Below are 17,025 nucleotides of genomic sequence, written 5' to 3'. Positions count from 1 at the left end.
ACTTTCACACACACTTCCAAATATTACAAATGAAGACAACAAAGATAAGGAGTCCAAAAATAGGAGAGTTTCAAACCATAAAGTTCAAGACTGATGATAGTATAAAAGGACTAAATAACAACCAGTCCAAATTGAAGGGCCCCAGGAATATAATTGTGAATGTTAGAGTGTAGACTTTAAATGTGAACAAAACTCCAGAGAACACAGCCATAAATTTCCAGCAATAATTCCTATAATACATCAAAAGCACAAACCTGGGGATCCCTGGGTGGCTCAGCGGTTTGGCGCCTGCCTTTGGCCCAGGGCACGATCCTGGAGACCCGGGATCAAATCCCACGTCAGGCTCCCGGCATGGAGCCTGCTTCTCCCTCTGCCTGTGTCTCTGTCTCTCTCTCTCTCTCTCTCTCTCTCTCTCTCTATGTCTATCATAAATAAATAAATCTTAAAAAAAAAAAAAAAGCACAAACCTACTCTGAAGAAGACATACATACTAAAAATTATCTTTATGGGCAGTCCAGGTGGCTCAGCAGTTTAGCACCAGCTTTAGCCCAGGGTGTGATCCTGGAGACCTGGGATCAAGTCCCACATCAGGCTCCCTGCACGGAGCCTGCTTCTCCCTCTACCTGTGTCTCTGCCTCTCTCTCTCTCTCTCTCTCCCTCTCTCTCTCTCTCTCTCTCTCTGTGTGTGTGTGTGTCTCTCATGAATAAATAAATAAAATCTTAAAAAAAAAGATTCCTATTATAAGTCCTCCACATTTTTAAAATTTCTCTTATACCTCAGAATTATCCACAAAATTCTATTTTATCCAAATCATTTTCCATTGGTCATTAGAAATCTGGCTTGCAAAAACATTTATACATGCCAAGAACTTATAGCACTTAAAACTGTGACTTTTAACCGTTATCACTTCCACATCACTATTAGCTGGTAAATTTTATCAATCTCTATTAATATTATCTTAATTTAAAGATAGATCTTTGACAAACCATGAGAGACTCTTAACTCTGGGAAACAAACTGAGGGTTGCTGGAGGGGAGGTGGCTGGTGGGGATGGGTGATGGGCATTATAGAGGGCAGATGATGGGATGAGCACTGGGTGTTATATACAACTATGAATTATTGAAAACTACATCTGAAACTAATGATGTAGTATATGTTGGCAAATTGAATTTAAATTAAAAAAAGAACTGCAAAAAAAGATGCATCTTTGTACTTGCATTTGGTTGTCAGATTTTATGGATTTATTATTCTTCAAAAACATGTGCATGAGTTAATTACAATCCATATTAGAAAAGAGAAAATAAGACATTGGACAATAAGTCAATGTCTTATTAAAATTAAGTCAGGACAATGAAATATATAACTGGAGTCTAAAGATTTGGTTTTCTGTCAGTACCATTAAAATGTGGAGCCTTGAAAATCAGCCAAACTTTCCAAATATCAGGCTCCTGGCAAAAGCTCATTAAGCACCTACTGCACAGAACACAGTGCAGGAAACACATGAGGAAAATGTTTGAAGCATGGTCCCTCCTTCCCTAAGAAAAACGTCTATTGGGAGATATGAGACATGTATGCCCATGAAAATAATTATGTGATATAAAGTCCATGAGATTAGTTTCAAGTGAATAATACAGTCAAAACATGTAAAGAGGACTAAAAAAATTTCTGGCGAGGGTGCTCAGAAAAGGTTTTGTTAAGATTCAAGCAAAAATTAAAGAGTAATATGATTTTTCTAAATATATGATCCAAGTATTCAATATAATTCAAATAGGATATCATTTATACAAGTTTATCTTGGCTATGTTATTTAGCCACCTTAAAGGTCAAATTAGGTCAATCACCATCATTCACCAAATTAGATCAATCACTGTCAATCACCATTTTTTAGCAAGGAATTGTTGAGGCAACCTTTCCCTTCCCTTTCACTGATCATTCTTCCCTTTCCCTGCCCTCAATCCTTGTTCTATTCTATCTCCTCACCCCCAAATACCAAATAAATGAATCAATTGCAAAGTTGTTTAAAAAACAAAATAGCACAAGTATTCAAGGACGTTATCCTTGCAGGTTCTATTACAGATTTTCACATGGATACAGTAGAGTTAAAAGTGCACCTGCATATTCTGTAGGGTTTCCACATTTCATTATAACTATACGAATTTTTTTACACTGAATTTCACACAATAGTGCCAGCTTGAGTTCTTCCAAGTTTACCATAGACCAAAAGACCTCAGGAAAGAGCCTACAAATGTTAAGAACTCCGTGCTTTATTTGGGAACCTGCTTTGGCACATTTAATATCAGCCCCCAGCCCCCCAAAGCAGGTCCAGTGTAGAGGCATATAAACGTCATCTGTCAAACTTACTGTGGCTACCAGTTCAACAGCCCAGTTGAAAGAAAGCTGTTAGTGGTAGTAGGGGTGTTAAAGTACCAGACATCACAAATCCAACTCTTTCAAATGTGGTTTTGTTCTCTCCTTATGATTGTCGTCCTGAATCCTGGATTCCCAGAGCAAATGTTTCTTAGTTAAACAAATTCATTCTAAATCCAGTTGCTGTCTGTCTCAGGGACCATTTCCCAAAACACGGCCAAGTGTGCTGCATCAGGCCTCATGACATTTCTGACCCCAAACCAACCACATCAGCTTACCATCAGATATCCATCATGCATGTGTTGGTAGAGCTTTCAAGGGGGCACATGATCTCTTGTCAAAGGGAAGTCTTCACTCCAGAAACTTTTTAATGTTCTCTCATCCTATCTTTGCTTACGTGTACTAACATGCCCTTGGCTAATGTTAAAAATGTTTTATCCAGAATTGCATCTGCTGGTTGTCATGGTTCCCAAACTAGCAGTCTCTTTGTTGCTTCAATACTATTATTCTTATTGATACCTGATATGGAGGATGATGAGATGGGCAATATTAGAGCTAACCATGAGAAATGCTAGCATTCTGCCCTGCCCATCACCCTTGTTGGGTAAAATTCCCAGAGAAGTGCTTTCACGTGGAACCCTAGCCAATTAAGGAGACTGAAGCACTCCTTTATTGCTATCTGGACTTGTAACCCACACCCCAAGGCTAGACCACTGGGCTCAGTCTCAGGCTCTGATCAGGACCTTTCCTTTTTCCACCAAATCCCAATCTTGTGATCAGAAAATAACTGACCACAGCTACAAGCAACATTCCCAAACATCCAAGCCTCCAGTCAAACAAGAGCAAGTTGGATGTGCAAGAAGGGGCTGAGCCTAGTGGCCTCCAACAAAGATAACAGGGCACATGGATCCTTGACGTTTTAAGCTTGTGAAGTAGCCAACCAGAGTCTTGGAATGTAGTGATCTCTACAGTTGAGAAAAGGAACTAGGAGGGAGAGAAAGATTCAGAACTTTCCTGTCCTTCAGATAACTTACAACTACCTTACAAAACTTGGTATGATATGTGAGGAATTTCTCCCCAAGAAATCATAAGGTTTTTGAAAGCAGGAGCCAATAAATAAATATTCCTTGAATTTCTTTGAATCCTACCTTCAGGAGCACTCACACAAGACTGGCTATGAAAAGAAACATTCATGGATCAGATTTCTTAACCAGCCTGTGGCCTGATTGATGCCACCTTGATGCCCCCCAAGACCTTTCTGATCTCATTTTTCACTTCTTTGTGTCTAGGCTTTACTTAGTACATCGTGCTGCAGTTGCAGGATCCTGTGGTGGTTTTGCCAGATGGTCCTAGGCCAAATAAAACTTACTGACCACAAGCTGGTACACACCATAATCTTCCTTGGGCTCCTGCTGATACATGGAGCATGGTGGGTATGCAAAGCCACAATCCTCTGGAGCACATGGAACTTTGCACTGGGAATCTCCTGTTGCTTTCACCGAACAAAGACACAAGAAGATTCAACAATTTTATATAAGGGCCAACAATTTTATATATTCTCAAGTTTAAAAATTACAACAATAAAAATAGAGTAAGATAAGGAAGTAACCATCAATTTGCCCAAAATGACCGTAGGCTTAAGTCTATTTAGCAGTTGCAGAAGGATCAGTCATTTGTGGAACAGAGATTTGTGTTCTAGTTCTGACTTGTCCACTAATTAGCTATTTGATTTCAGGCAGCTTGGTCCATTGGGTCTCTGCTTCCTCATCAGTAAATGAGGAAGTACAAAGTCTAAGGTCACTTTCAGCCTCATAAATTTACTAATTTTGGAAATAGTCCAGAGTTTTAGTTAGAAGGGTAATAAAATAATTTACTTCATGAATTTCAACATTTAGAAATATAAATTGGTTGTTCAGATGAATACTCTTGGCTACCAAGAGTGAATAGTCTCTTCTATCATTTTATTCATGTAAAGTTAAAAACATTCAAAGTCTGCACAGAGCAATTTTGTATGAATAATTTTAATTTAGTTTTTTTCCTTTATTTTCCTTTTTAGAAATAAGAAAAACAAATGGTGGGAAACACTAGTAATGTGATACTAAAATCAATGCCAATAACAACATTATGATTCTGACTGTAACCTTAAGTCACCCACAAGCCACGTAAGCTGCTCATTCTTAGAGCACTAAGAAGCTTTATACATTTCATGCAATGATGGAAATTCACAAAAATTGTACTGATATTAACTTCTGCATTTCTACTGTTGGTGAGGTTATTTAATATATTTAATCTACTGCATTAATGTGGAGGAAGTTTGACTAATATAATTGTGCAATATGTATTTGGAGAGATTAGTTTGGGAAAATGGCCTTTCTAGATATTACACCTATTTAAAAAAAAAAAAAGGTATTATATGTTCTCCTGAAGAACTAAAAATTAGGCTTAATCCCTAACAAAAGTATTTGGCTTCTCTCTAAAATAATTATCTAATTAAAAAAAATACTATTTCATCTACCCTAAGTGTTCTCCAACCAAATCTTCCAGTACTGTTGGGGAGATCACTTTATTCCTGGCTGCCTTCTTCTGCCAGACATTGCCTTTGACATCTCTGACATCTTTCCATCACTGCTGCAGGGGAAAAGCATGAAACGTGCTCCAAAGAAACTTGGGGCAGTGCAAAGTGACAGCAAGGGGAGCAAACATTGTCACACAGTCCCAGAAAGGCAACAAGCTCTGCAGGAGTGCAGGAGCTGTAGCAACTTACATACTTTTTATTGGCATGCATACCATAACTTAGAGGCACTGACTCTATTAGGAATTAAAATGTTCTCACCACTGCTCTGCTCCTTCAGGCCACAGTAATGTTGGAGGCTTATTTTGAAAATGTACTTCAGCAGCAAACTCTGGGGAAGGGAACTATGTAGGGGAGGGGGTCTTCATGCAAAGTCTGCACCATCAATAAGAAAAATGGGTAGCAGAAGCTGGGGCTACCTTGGGGATATGTACAGTTAGAGAGGATGGAAATAGGGTAGGAACTGTTTTATCTCTGATTCGATCTCAGGGAAAATGACTAGGTAATAAGAAGAAAATTAGAAGGGTCCATAGAAAATGGCTAGGAACTCTTCTCAAATAATACCTGAGGGACAATCCCCCCTGTAATCCAAATGTCTCTTGATATCTTCAATTCTAAGAAAACAAAGGCATGTACATATGCACAGAACTCAAAATTTTAAAAGTACATAAAGTATAGAATAATGGGAAAAACAAGAGCTTCTGGCATTAAGATAGGCCTGGGGTCCAATCTTTCATCCACACATTTGCAAACCCAAACAAGTATCCTCAGCTCTCTGAGCCTCCATTTCCTTTTCTGCTTCCTTTCTGTTCTGATCTGATAGGCACTGACAGGTGGTGCACACACGCAGGGCTTTCACCAGGGGAAGGCAAGGGCTTAGTGAGGATGGTGGGATCCATCTCAGTTGATGCCCTGTGGTGACAGGAACAAGCCTTTCAGTTTGAAGGATGTTACCCAGAGCCTGGCAGTCATTCAACCCACTCCCAAGGCTGATGGGTCAGGCAAACTCACCCCCCCCCCCCACCAATCACCACCACCACCATTGAAATGTTGTTTGCCCTGCCTTTCACAACCCACAACCTTATATCAGTTTCCTGGAAGGTGAGTCATGGTAACACAAGAGCACACAACAGAAATTATATAAACTACATTTCCTTCTCCAAAACAGATTAAGAGGTGCAGTGTTGTGGACCTATTCAGATTGTCCGTTCGTGCTAAAGGGCACACGGAGGAGCTGGGAGGTGCCCAGCCAAGCAGAGGAAGCTGCACCAGCATTGACCTCATTTACCCCATTGACCTTCTCAGACTTTGGATCAGGAACCTGGCCAGGAGTGTTATTCTCACAGGGACCCCATTGTTTTTTCTATCAAGTCAGGGCCTGCTGTTCTAAGGATTTCTCCTGCTGTATCTCATTTTGGTCTCTGAGGAATCTATTCTCTGACAATGTGCAATGCAAAATTCTCCTCAACAGGAATCAGAGTTGCTGCAGACTGACTGGCAGCCTCCCTGAGAAACTGCCAACCGGGCCAGGGCTTTGATAACAGATCATGAGAGGCTGGAATCAGAAAGCTTGAGAGCCAAGCTCAGCTCCTTCCACCAAGATGGACCTCTGTCCAGTCTATCCCAATCTAAGAACAGTGTCCATTCCCCCAATGGACATTCGCTTACAAATAATCTTTCCCAGCTTTCAACAGTGTCCCAGAGCACAGTCCCACAGAGCACCTTTCAGAGGACCCTGAACCCCAAGCCATGGTTTCACTTCCTGCTGCCTGCCTTGGGAGACATGGCTGGCCAGGGAAAGGGGCCAGGGAAGAGAACTATGCTATTCCGCACACTCTGTCCTTGACCAATCAACTGAGAATTGTCTGGTTTCATAGGAATGTTTTGTGACAACAGCCCACAACCTGAACAGTCCCCTCACAAAAGGGACTTTTGTTGGCCATGTCTAGCTGCTGTTTTAAGCTCTACCTTTACTCCTTTCACTGTTCCTTCACCTGCACCCCCACTCCCAGACTGAAGTCTCCTCAGGGGAGCCTTTCCTGATCACTCTTGAAAAAGTTTGGCCTGGGTCTGTTCTCCCTCAAAGCTTCCTTCCTCACATGCCTGCCACATTCCCTGGCCTCTGTTAGTGCATTCCCAGAGACAGGGTCTGAATCATATTTTTCTCTGAACCTTTCCACCCACCATAGTTCCTGAATTAAAATCTAAAAGTAATTAAGCATCTGTGTTTGACATTTTATGCATTCGAACATTTGATTCTTACAATGATCATTCCCCAGTTTACAACTTGGGGAGACCCAGACCAAGTTAAGTAATTTGTGCAAGAGCACCCTGTGACTGATTCCAGAGTGGGATGTTTCCACTAACACCTGTAATTACACGTACTTGGTAGGCACACAATAAATGTCTGTCAAATTAATAAATAGATGCATAAATGTGTTTAAATGTTATCTACCTACTACATAGCATTTCATTTAATATAAATTTTCTTAATTTTAGGGAAACACCCAAAGAGAATAGAATTGTTCAGATATGATTACACAATGACTTTTTAATAAGGTCAAATGTAAGAGTGTTACTGATGAATAGCTCCCTTTCTTGCAGAGGAATATAACAAGTGGGACCAATTGTCAATTGAAGCAGAAAAAAATTTCTCTACTTGGAGTAACCACTCAAGAAAGATATTTTGGAATCCCCATCCCAAGAGATTTTCAAAGAAGATAATGTAGAAACCAGCTGTCCTGAATGGATTAGTCATTGAGTGAGTCTTGATGTCCATGGGTAGGTTGTTCTAATAAGAAGCCCCCTTCAAGAGTGTCATTCGCCATTCATCATTGGTACCTGAGGCCTGAGGTAGCAAGCCTCTCACCTGGAGACAGTAGGACTTCGTGGAAAATTTTGGAGCTGGAGTTCCACCACAGACCACACCTGGTGCCATTGTACAGGTTAGTTCTGGACATCATTGAGACATAGCATTTTGAATTTGTTTTAAAACATCAGCCTTCTCTTCCCTCACAAGCCTGTTGTCATGCCCTTCTCTTACTCACCTCTCTCCTCATTCTTTTCTTTGATCAAATTCTTCCCCACAAGAAATTTTTGCTGTTTACATACAGGGTAATAATTTGCTATAGTATCTGCCTTTTAAATACCTCTCTTCCAGAGCCCCTCTGGCCCCGTGGTCACTTATGACGTCTTTGAGCACCAACCAGCCTGATCTATTCAAGAATGCTTCCCTAACTTTATGCCTTATATGAAACACATCCAAGTACTCTCTTCACACACTCAAGAAAAACGAAAACACACACTCTTTATCTCTCTGGTAATAATTTCATCTTCTAGGCAATTGGTATTCATTTAATCTTTACCTTTATGAATAGTACCTACATGAATCCTCGTGTAGGTACTATTGGTACCACAATTGGTAATCAAGTTTATAAGAGTTCATCAGAAGCTTTTATCCTAAACTGAGATCATAATTAAGCACTATCACAAAAGTGCCTAGTTTGAGTCTGATCTGGTAACAACTGAGCTCCCATTTTGAAGTGAATTTATGTAAATATAAATGGTTATATCTTTAAAGCAGGAAAGATAAGAGGTGTATCTGCTGCTGCACGCAGGAGCCATGCTCCTAGGAGGGGCCCACTTTTCCTGTAGGTGTAATCGTGGCTGTCTAATATTAACGCTGTACTGACACATTTACTCTAACTTTGAAGGACCTTATTGAAACATAAGTTGGAGTTAGCTATGCAAAGTCTCACTGCAACCTGCACATTTTTAGGACCAGTTACGAGAAACCACTACAAGTGTTTCTCTGGCCTCTCATGTCTCTCTTCCCTACCACAGGGCTCTCTGGCCACAAATGACCTCAGGACTCAGCAGCAAGCCAGACAGGGAGAAGCACAGCCCCAGCAGCTGGTAGTTGTTAGGCAAAGCAGTGATAAATCACTTGTTCTACTGTCCCTGTTAAGGCTCTGAATTTGTAATATATGTACTGGCAAGTCCCAGCTAGGATATGTTTAATTATTTATAGCTGCTGCTAGATTCAATTTTTATAAGACTTGAGCATATGTATAAGTATTCTACAGTCAATGAAGCAAATAAAATAATATCAGGTTGAATATAATGCAATGGAGCTTTATTACAATTTAGAAAGAAAAGCTTTCTACATATTTAACCAAAGTCCACTGTCTGCTATCAACTACTGAGTCGCTCAGTGCTTGGCTTCCCAGTACAGCTACAGCACAACATGAAACAGAGTTAGAACAAGCATCCAGTAGCATGAGTGAAATGGAGCACACAAACTTACAGCAAAGCAAAGTGTGGAATTTTAACTACAGCAATACTGGTAATACCCTCTTGGGCCACAGTTACTGTCTGAAATGATGAAACCGATTCTTCCAACAACTCAATCTGCATGTTCCAATGTCTAAATGATGGTTTCTTGCTTTCTATTTATTACTGTGTGGTGAAACATTGCTATTTGAATCCTTGGCATCAATGGTTATTGAGCACTCCACATATTCTACTATTTCTAAAAACAAAAATTTCTTAAAGGGTAAGCATCATTTGTTTTAGAAATTCTGCTTCGAAGATGAGAGGGGAAAAGGAATGACTTACACAAATTAGGTGGGTACCTATTTCTAAAATGTTTCTGGTCACTAGCAGTTCATTTTTTTGTTTACCATTCACTTTCTTAAATTGCTTTATTTTACCTCTTCAATCTGTGACTAGGCCCAAGACCTAGAAAAAAAGTAAACACTCTATTAGTTGATTCATTTTTTTCCCTTCCCAAATTCACTGAGCATTTACTATACGCAGGACGCTCTGCTAGACAATGAAAGTTCAATAATTAGCTGGTCCCCACCCTCAGAAGAGGAGAGAAATATAAGAACTTGAATCAGTAGTTGCCGCATCATCATAGAAGCATTTGGACAAGGTACTATGACGGCCAAAACAACAGAAAGTAACTAGCTCTATGCAGGGTATTAATGGGATCATCACTCTAGAGATAAATCATCAAAAATGAGTAGTTCACCTGGCAGATAGGGGTAGGGTAAATCGGTCTAATGGAAGGAGACACATGAGAATAGCACTGAAGGCTGGATACCAGAGCACATACTCAAGGACACACAGGTGTGCGCTCCTGAAATGTTAAATGCCTACTGTGAAGCAGCAAAAGGTGATAGGGGCAGAGCCAGTATGCAGGGCATTACACACCATGCCAGACATTTGAATCTTAACCCTGAATATGAAAAGGAACCTTTGCTGGATTGTAAGCAAAGGGGTAAAACACTCCCATTCGCATTTGAAGAAGGAGGGGCTAACAGTAGTATGCAAGGTGACGGCAGGTAGGAGACTACCACAGCAACCTCAGTGGTAGCTGGAAAGGGCTCACACCAGATCACAACACAGGTGACAGCAAGAAGGGAGTGGAAAGTAGAACTCAGCTCCCTTACTTTTTCTATGACTCGTGAGTTACATCCTGGGTAGAAGAGAAAACAAACTTTTGAATGAAAAACAAGTCTTTTACGGTTTAAATATTGTCTTTAAGGTTCAAGATTCAACTCCCTATCAGCACTGGTTAAATAGTCTAAATAAGTCTATCCTTTTGGGGAAATGTTGACTCTCCAACATAGGGTCTAGGTGGATGAGGTATCCTACTGCCTCCTGCCCTTGGAGTCATGGCCAATTGCCCTTTTGCCACAGAAAGAAATGATCCAGAGGCAGGTAGGTGGGCAGACAAAATGAAGAGCATGTGAAATTCTCCTCTGACCACCTCTGCTTTCTCAGTTACACAGGAAGCAGGACTATCAGCTAAGTGAAGACGGAAGGAAAGGGAAGAGAGGAGGCAGAGTTGTGGACAAGGGCCAGGAGGATCAAGGAAATGTGGCCTGACTGCTTCACACAATAATGGCCACTACAGGCTTGTGATCATAAATTGACTTAGCCCAGTCAGCCTGGGCATGTGTGTTTCTCTGGCCACATTTAGCTACTCAGTAAGCACCAGATAAGTAGAAATTGGATTTAAGCTGTGTTCAGTTTTGCAAGGTAAGTCTAGAAGAGATGGGAAAGGAATAGAGGATGAAATAAGAAAGTGATTCTAATGATTAGCTGGTATCTAAGCTGGGCACTTGAGAGGAAGGAAGACAGCAAGGGGATGAGGGGCAATAGGACAAATGAACAGTTTGGTCCAAGTATTGTTGAAGACAGGGTAGGAAAGGAAGCGGGTGGAAATAGAAGAAGGATGTGGCTGGAGACCAAGATGCTTGACATGGATGTTATGGAGATTATCATTGCTGTAGGTTATGACTGCAGAATAAGAGGCGGACATGGAATCAGAGTGAGATCTTTGGAGAACTGAGACAACAGAATACTGAAAGGACCATTTGTGAAGATATTTAAATCGCCACAAATTAGGGTAATAATTGTATTGAAAGAGCAGCAGTGAGCCATGAGAGCAACCCCAGGGTTTGAGATGACTGCAACAATAGTAGAGCAGTGACAGGACATTCAAATCGAGGGCTTCTGAGAAGGCCAGAGAGGGAAGAGAGAGTCAGGAAGTAGTGATGCAAAGAGGAACAAGGTGATAGCCAACCCCACACAGAGGCCCAATGTTAGAAGTGGAGACGCAGAGCAGCTTTTTGAAAAAGCAGCAGGGAAATGAAGCATTAGCTTCCAAGCTATGAAATGAGGCAATAGTACCAAGAAATGTGCTATTTATCTGAAATATTTCTTCCTGCTCAGCAGGCTGCCTTATTCACTATTTGCAAAGATTTTTTAAAAGAGTGATGATTCTGAGGCTCTTTAGACAAAATGTGTTAAGTGTTAGCTTTGTGAAGAAGGACGTTGCTCTTAGCTCAGAGCAAATGTGAGAGTCTGTTAACACTAAATTGTGCGTACTGTATTTGTCTTCAGAGGCAAGAAATCTAGAGTGACAGATCAGAGTTTTCCATTACCACTCACTTTAGTCTTTGTCTTGAGGAAATATAATAGGCAGCTTGGAACAGTGTACTATTGTTCACATTATATTGGTGGGAAGATTAAGCTCTTAATTAATCAGGGAATGGTAATTGATAATTATAAGTCCCTGAAAATAGTCATGATCACTTATAAGTCCATGAAATTGATAATTGTCTTTTTCCCTGAAAATGATCATGATTGCTCATGAGTCTTTTTGTAATGAATGCTGAATCATTGTTCACCTGCCTGGGAATGAGATCTCAGGATTTTCTCAATGTGGAAGCCTTCCCATTATTCATATCAGCCTCCTCTTTTGAGAGGGAGATTTCCAGATTTAAATATACCTGGAAGAATAAAGGAGCAACAGGGGGAAAAATTAATGAAAAGAAAACCAAACTTTTCAAGCAAAAGTGATTCGAATTCAATGCCCAAAGAAACCTGGTGGCAAAGTCACTTTAAAGATCAGAATTCAGAATCACAATATTAAACCTTGTTCTTAACTCTTCCCTCACTGGCATCATCTTTGTGGGAAGAAAGAAAAGAGGAGAGAAAGGGAAGTAATGACAAGCATGAATACAGAATAACTGCCAACAAGATTTTTAAATTCTCCTCCATTTCCTGACTTTAATGGTCTCAAGTTAAGGATTAACTTTATCCATGTTCTTCAAGTTATTGTTTTCCCAAAAACCATCTTTCTTGGCTATGTTGAGTCAAAGAATGAGTCAGAGAGTTCTTTCAAGTCACAGAATCTACAGTGCATCTTCAGCAGAAAAGTTCCTCTCCTGGCTGACCTGCTATTACCCTGGTGGTAAGAGCATCCACATACATCCACATAAATGAGACAAGCATGTAGCTGTATTTAGCAAACACAGACAATACTAATGTGTGATGTCATAGCATGAACCGCAAAAATGAAAGGTTCACCAGGAGAATTCTCCTGAAGAGGTCATGTAAATTGTCAGTACTAGACATGGTAGTTACACGATGCCTTGATCAGCCATTGTACTAATGTTTATTCAGACGGATGTAGAGGAAGAACTATTTATTCAGCCAACTGCATTTGCCTGTTTGGTCAGGCAACAGTTACCTTGGATTGTGAGACAAACTCAAGAGCTGTTCAGATTACCCTGACCGGCTGAACTAGAGCTCTGGCTAACTGTGTGCAGCATGTTCCCAGTGCTTGGTAGAATCAATGCAGGTGCACTCAACAAAACTGAAACAAGACAATAAAGATTTGCAGGACAGTTAGGTAAAGTTATTAGCTACTTAATAAACAATGACAAAAGATTATTTGCATTATCAGAAGCAAAGTCACCACAACATTTCTTTGAATAGCAACTTCTCCTGAAGCAATTTAAAACTTAGTTTTCAAAAAATAAAAAAAATAAAATAAAACTTAGTTTTCCATTGAGAACATTTTATTAACTATTATGGGAAATGAAACATCCCTGTAACTAAGGATTAGCCTGTTTTAATATCCCCAGTCCCACCTCATGCCAGCGGATTTGGAGAAGTGAGTTGAAACAAAGGCTGAATTTCCTGGTCCCTTTTTTCTGCAAACACATAAGAATCCTTCACTCAAACACATTCCCAGTTAAGACCATATAATCTTTTCACACAGGGTTTGTTCAAGTATACCTTTTAAAAGGGAACACATTTGGTTTGAGTGTCGCTACTCCTCTCATCTTTTGCTCTCCTTTTTGTCACTCTTGTCTCAGCTCTCAAAGCTCCCTTGACTGCCCCTAACCAACAGACAGGAACCCACATGAAGGTCTCCCATGGCCCCATGCATGCTAGCTCTTCAAAACTTATCCATCCTCTTTCTTTCAGCCCTAGTGTCTATAAGTCTAATTTTAGAAACAAATCCAATTGTGGGTATTAATGGATAATAATTTTTATAGCATTACTTCTTTTATGTAATATGTTTGCATTTAAAGTTGACACCTGCTAAAGTACTGGAAACCAAAGTCCTCCAGATCACTGGAGCTGAGGATTTTCTCAATGTGGCAGCCTTCCCACTTACTCAGATCAGCCTTCTTTGAGAAGGAGATTTCCAGATTTAAATATATCTGGAAAAATAAAGGACCCATAGCAGGGAAGATTAACAAAAAGAAAATCAAACTTCTCAAACAAAAGTGATTGTTTGCCATCTCTCTTCCTGCTCCCCAGACTGTTGAAGACCCTCCCATCGGTAATCCAGAAGGACACCCCTTGTAGGGTCACAAGCTCCAAAGGATATGAAGCTGCCATGCATATCTCATGAGTCACATGTAATTTTTCATGCGTCTTACACTCACTGATGCCCACTAAACTGTGATAAGGACTGACATAGTTTTCTTTATCATACTGTGACTCCAGCCCAGATGAATGAAGGTTAATTTTGCAGGAAGCAGCAACCCAAAAAACCTCTCTCCTCATAAGAGATTGGCATGTATAACCACTAGGATGGAGCATTAAGGGTTAGAAGTTCAGAACAATCCCAGAGAGGTAAGTTTTTTTTTTTTTTTTAAAAAAAGACTTATGAAGGGAAGTTGAATGAAAAACTGTTGAATAAAGAAACACCCGATGAAGGTGGTTCTAAGTGAAAGCAGCAGATATTGGAGGACTGATGATATGAAGCAAAAGTCAAAATGGGATACCACCAAGAAGTCATTCCTTAGAGGACGTCTGGCACCAGAAACAGAAGATTGAGTTCAAAGCATGTAACTCAGAAAAGAGACTATGTAATCAAGGGGAACTCAGATGCAGAGTCAAAATAGGGAGAGATGAACAAGTCAGGAAATCTAAGAATAATGCATGGAATAGCTTATGATACTATTCAATTATTTGTATATTCAAGAAATATTTCTTAAACTATTATTATATATCAGAAATTGCTTTAGGAATATGTAACATAATGGTGAAGAAGATGTACATAGCCCTTACTCTCATGAAGCACATAATCTATCAGGGAAGATACATAATAAAATAAGCAATAACTATAAAGGAGACATAGAGGACACTCTGGAAGAAACACAAAGCACCTAACCACTCCATGTGGGTGGGAAATAGGTGAGGTCAAGTGAGGGTTTCCCAGAGGAAGTAGCAAATAAGCACAAAGATTAGGTCAGAAGTTCTCAATTCAATTAGATCCTTGCCCTCTTTGCTGCTAATACTTCACAGCATACTCCTTAATATGCTGAAATGAAATTAATAGGTAATGTAACCATCCTATATGTATAATTTAATCAAAATTATTTCTTTGCTATAATAAAGGAAAGAGCAAAAAAGCAAAAAATACATAATAAAATGCATTTCAGTATGCAAGTATATTGCTCATTTAATCAGGAGGTCATAAAATCAGCATGAAAGTGACAATCTCGAATACAGACTGCTATCAAGATTTCTAACCTAAAACCATGAGGCCATTGCTATCATTGGAGTGATTTCTTCTGTGGATGATGAATAGGAAAGTTTAAAAAAAAACAGAATTCTATCTTCCTTTGTTTTGCACAGATGAACAGGGAGTGTGGGCCCGGTGACACCTGCCCTCAGACTTCAAACCTCCAAAATGGTGAGACAATAAATTTCTGTTGTTTTAAGCCATCCGATTTGTAGCACTTTATTACAGTATCCCAGAAAACTAATAAACTTCCTATTGGGGAAGTCCTGCCCCAGCCAGGGCTACATGATGAGTAGGTCAGCCTGCCTCTGGGTCCCGTACTAGCCAGCTTACTTGGCTATCAATCCTAACACCACATTCTCCAACTTTGCTCTTTTTAACTTAATATTTCGACCTGTATCTGTCCCACCTAGCTTAAATTCTCAAATTCTTTAGATCCCCGAAAGGGTCAGGGGTTGGGAACCTTTCAGAAATACCAATGGCTAAATACGTATACCACAAATCTCCACATTGTACAGAATCTCTTTAGGGACAAAAATTATCTTTTCAAGAGCACATTTCTTGTCATCATACAACTTCCCTTGGTATTCCATACATTTTGCCAATAGCACTGCTAAATGAAAAGTTGATGAAAGAAATAAAATTATTGAAATCAAGCAGCTGTTGAAATAATGAGTGCTAGCCACAACTGCCATACTGCGATATATAACCTAATCTCTAGGCTAATGTTAGGGTAAAAGAACTTGGTGTTTCAAAGTGAGAGTGAACCTTAAGGACAATGTGCAGTGTTCTGTCCACAGAGTGGCAGGACTAGATGGGGTAGGAGGTACTCCTGCAATCCAAAATGACTGCATCTAGAGATGGGGGATCCATAAATTAGCAAAGAACAGAGATAATTTTCTGATTCTAAGGTCAGTTGCCTCTCCAGTGCACCAAATTGTTAGAGTGAAAATAGAGAAATAACTTCCAGGAAAAGCATTTCCGTTTTACAGGGCATGTGACTTATTTATAAATGGTTGCTCTCAGATCTTCCTGCAGCACCAGGAAATGTGAGATGTGGATTGCTCAGGCTTCTAGTGAGGCTGACACATCAGGACGGGGCCGAGAAGAGATATCAGAAACCTACACTGACCACAGAAAAAGAAATCAGCAGGGAAATGTGAGTCCATTTGTCTTCTGTCAAATTTGAAGATAATATCTATTCCTTCTTCAGAGGCATCCTCCATAGCAAAGTGGGAAAAACTGTGGCTCATTGCTCTGCCCACAATGGCCCACTGTGTTTCTGCATCTCCAACCCTGGAAACAGAGCTCTCCAGGATTCACATCTGGCTACAGCATGGGTGAAGTGTGAACAGGTAGAGAACAATTCTATTCATCTCTGGGAGTTACTCTTACCAACAGAATAACTCTGAAACTTCTAGGGAAGCTCAGCAGATGTATTTCCTAACTTTCGTGTCTCCATAATAAAGAATTATTGGCAGCACAACATACATGTATGTTTCAGTCTCAGAGCTAGATATGGTTGCCAAGTGATCTGAGAACAAGTACTCTGTGTTTTGTATACTTTAGCTTTTAAGAACAGATATCCTTCCAAGGAAACAATTGTTCAACCATTTAGAAGTACCCAAGTACCTGACCTCTTGAAAGTGGAAAAAGTGAACCTGTAATGAAACTTAAGAATGCATTTTGCACCCTTCTCACAGCTCCCATCATTCCCTAAAACAAGCAGAGATCTGAGAGAAT

General features: G+C 40.0%; 1 long non-coding RNA gene across 6 annotated transcripts in view; it reads right to left on the bottom strand.

The window, feature by feature from the left end:
• LOC140633163 (uncharacterized) overlaps window positions 1-17,025 on the bottom strand; it is a 241,411-nt gene that overhangs the window by 113,404 nt on the left and 110,982 nt on the right. Inside the window, exon 4 of one of the 6 annotated variants that reach the window (XR_012030769.1) lies at window positions 3,759-3,860. The exons of 3 other annotated variants lie outside the window; for them this stretch is intronic. This is a non-coding gene — a long non-coding RNA (uncharacterized lncRNA). Of the gene's footprint in view, window positions 1-3,758; window positions 3,861-12,996; window positions 13,114-17,025 lie in introns of those variants that run through there. 2 more of the 6 variants (XR_012030775.1, XR_012030777.1) reach the window with 2 other exon arrangements.

Source organism: Canis lupus, chromosome 5 (assembly GCF_048164855.1).
Source record: "Canis lupus baileyi chromosome 5, mCanLup2.hap1, whole genome shotgun sequence".
Taxonomy (NCBI): Eukaryota; Metazoa; Chordata; class Mammalia; order Carnivora; family Canidae; genus Canis; species Canis lupus.
This window is presented reverse-complemented; position numbering and strand designations above follow the sequence as displayed.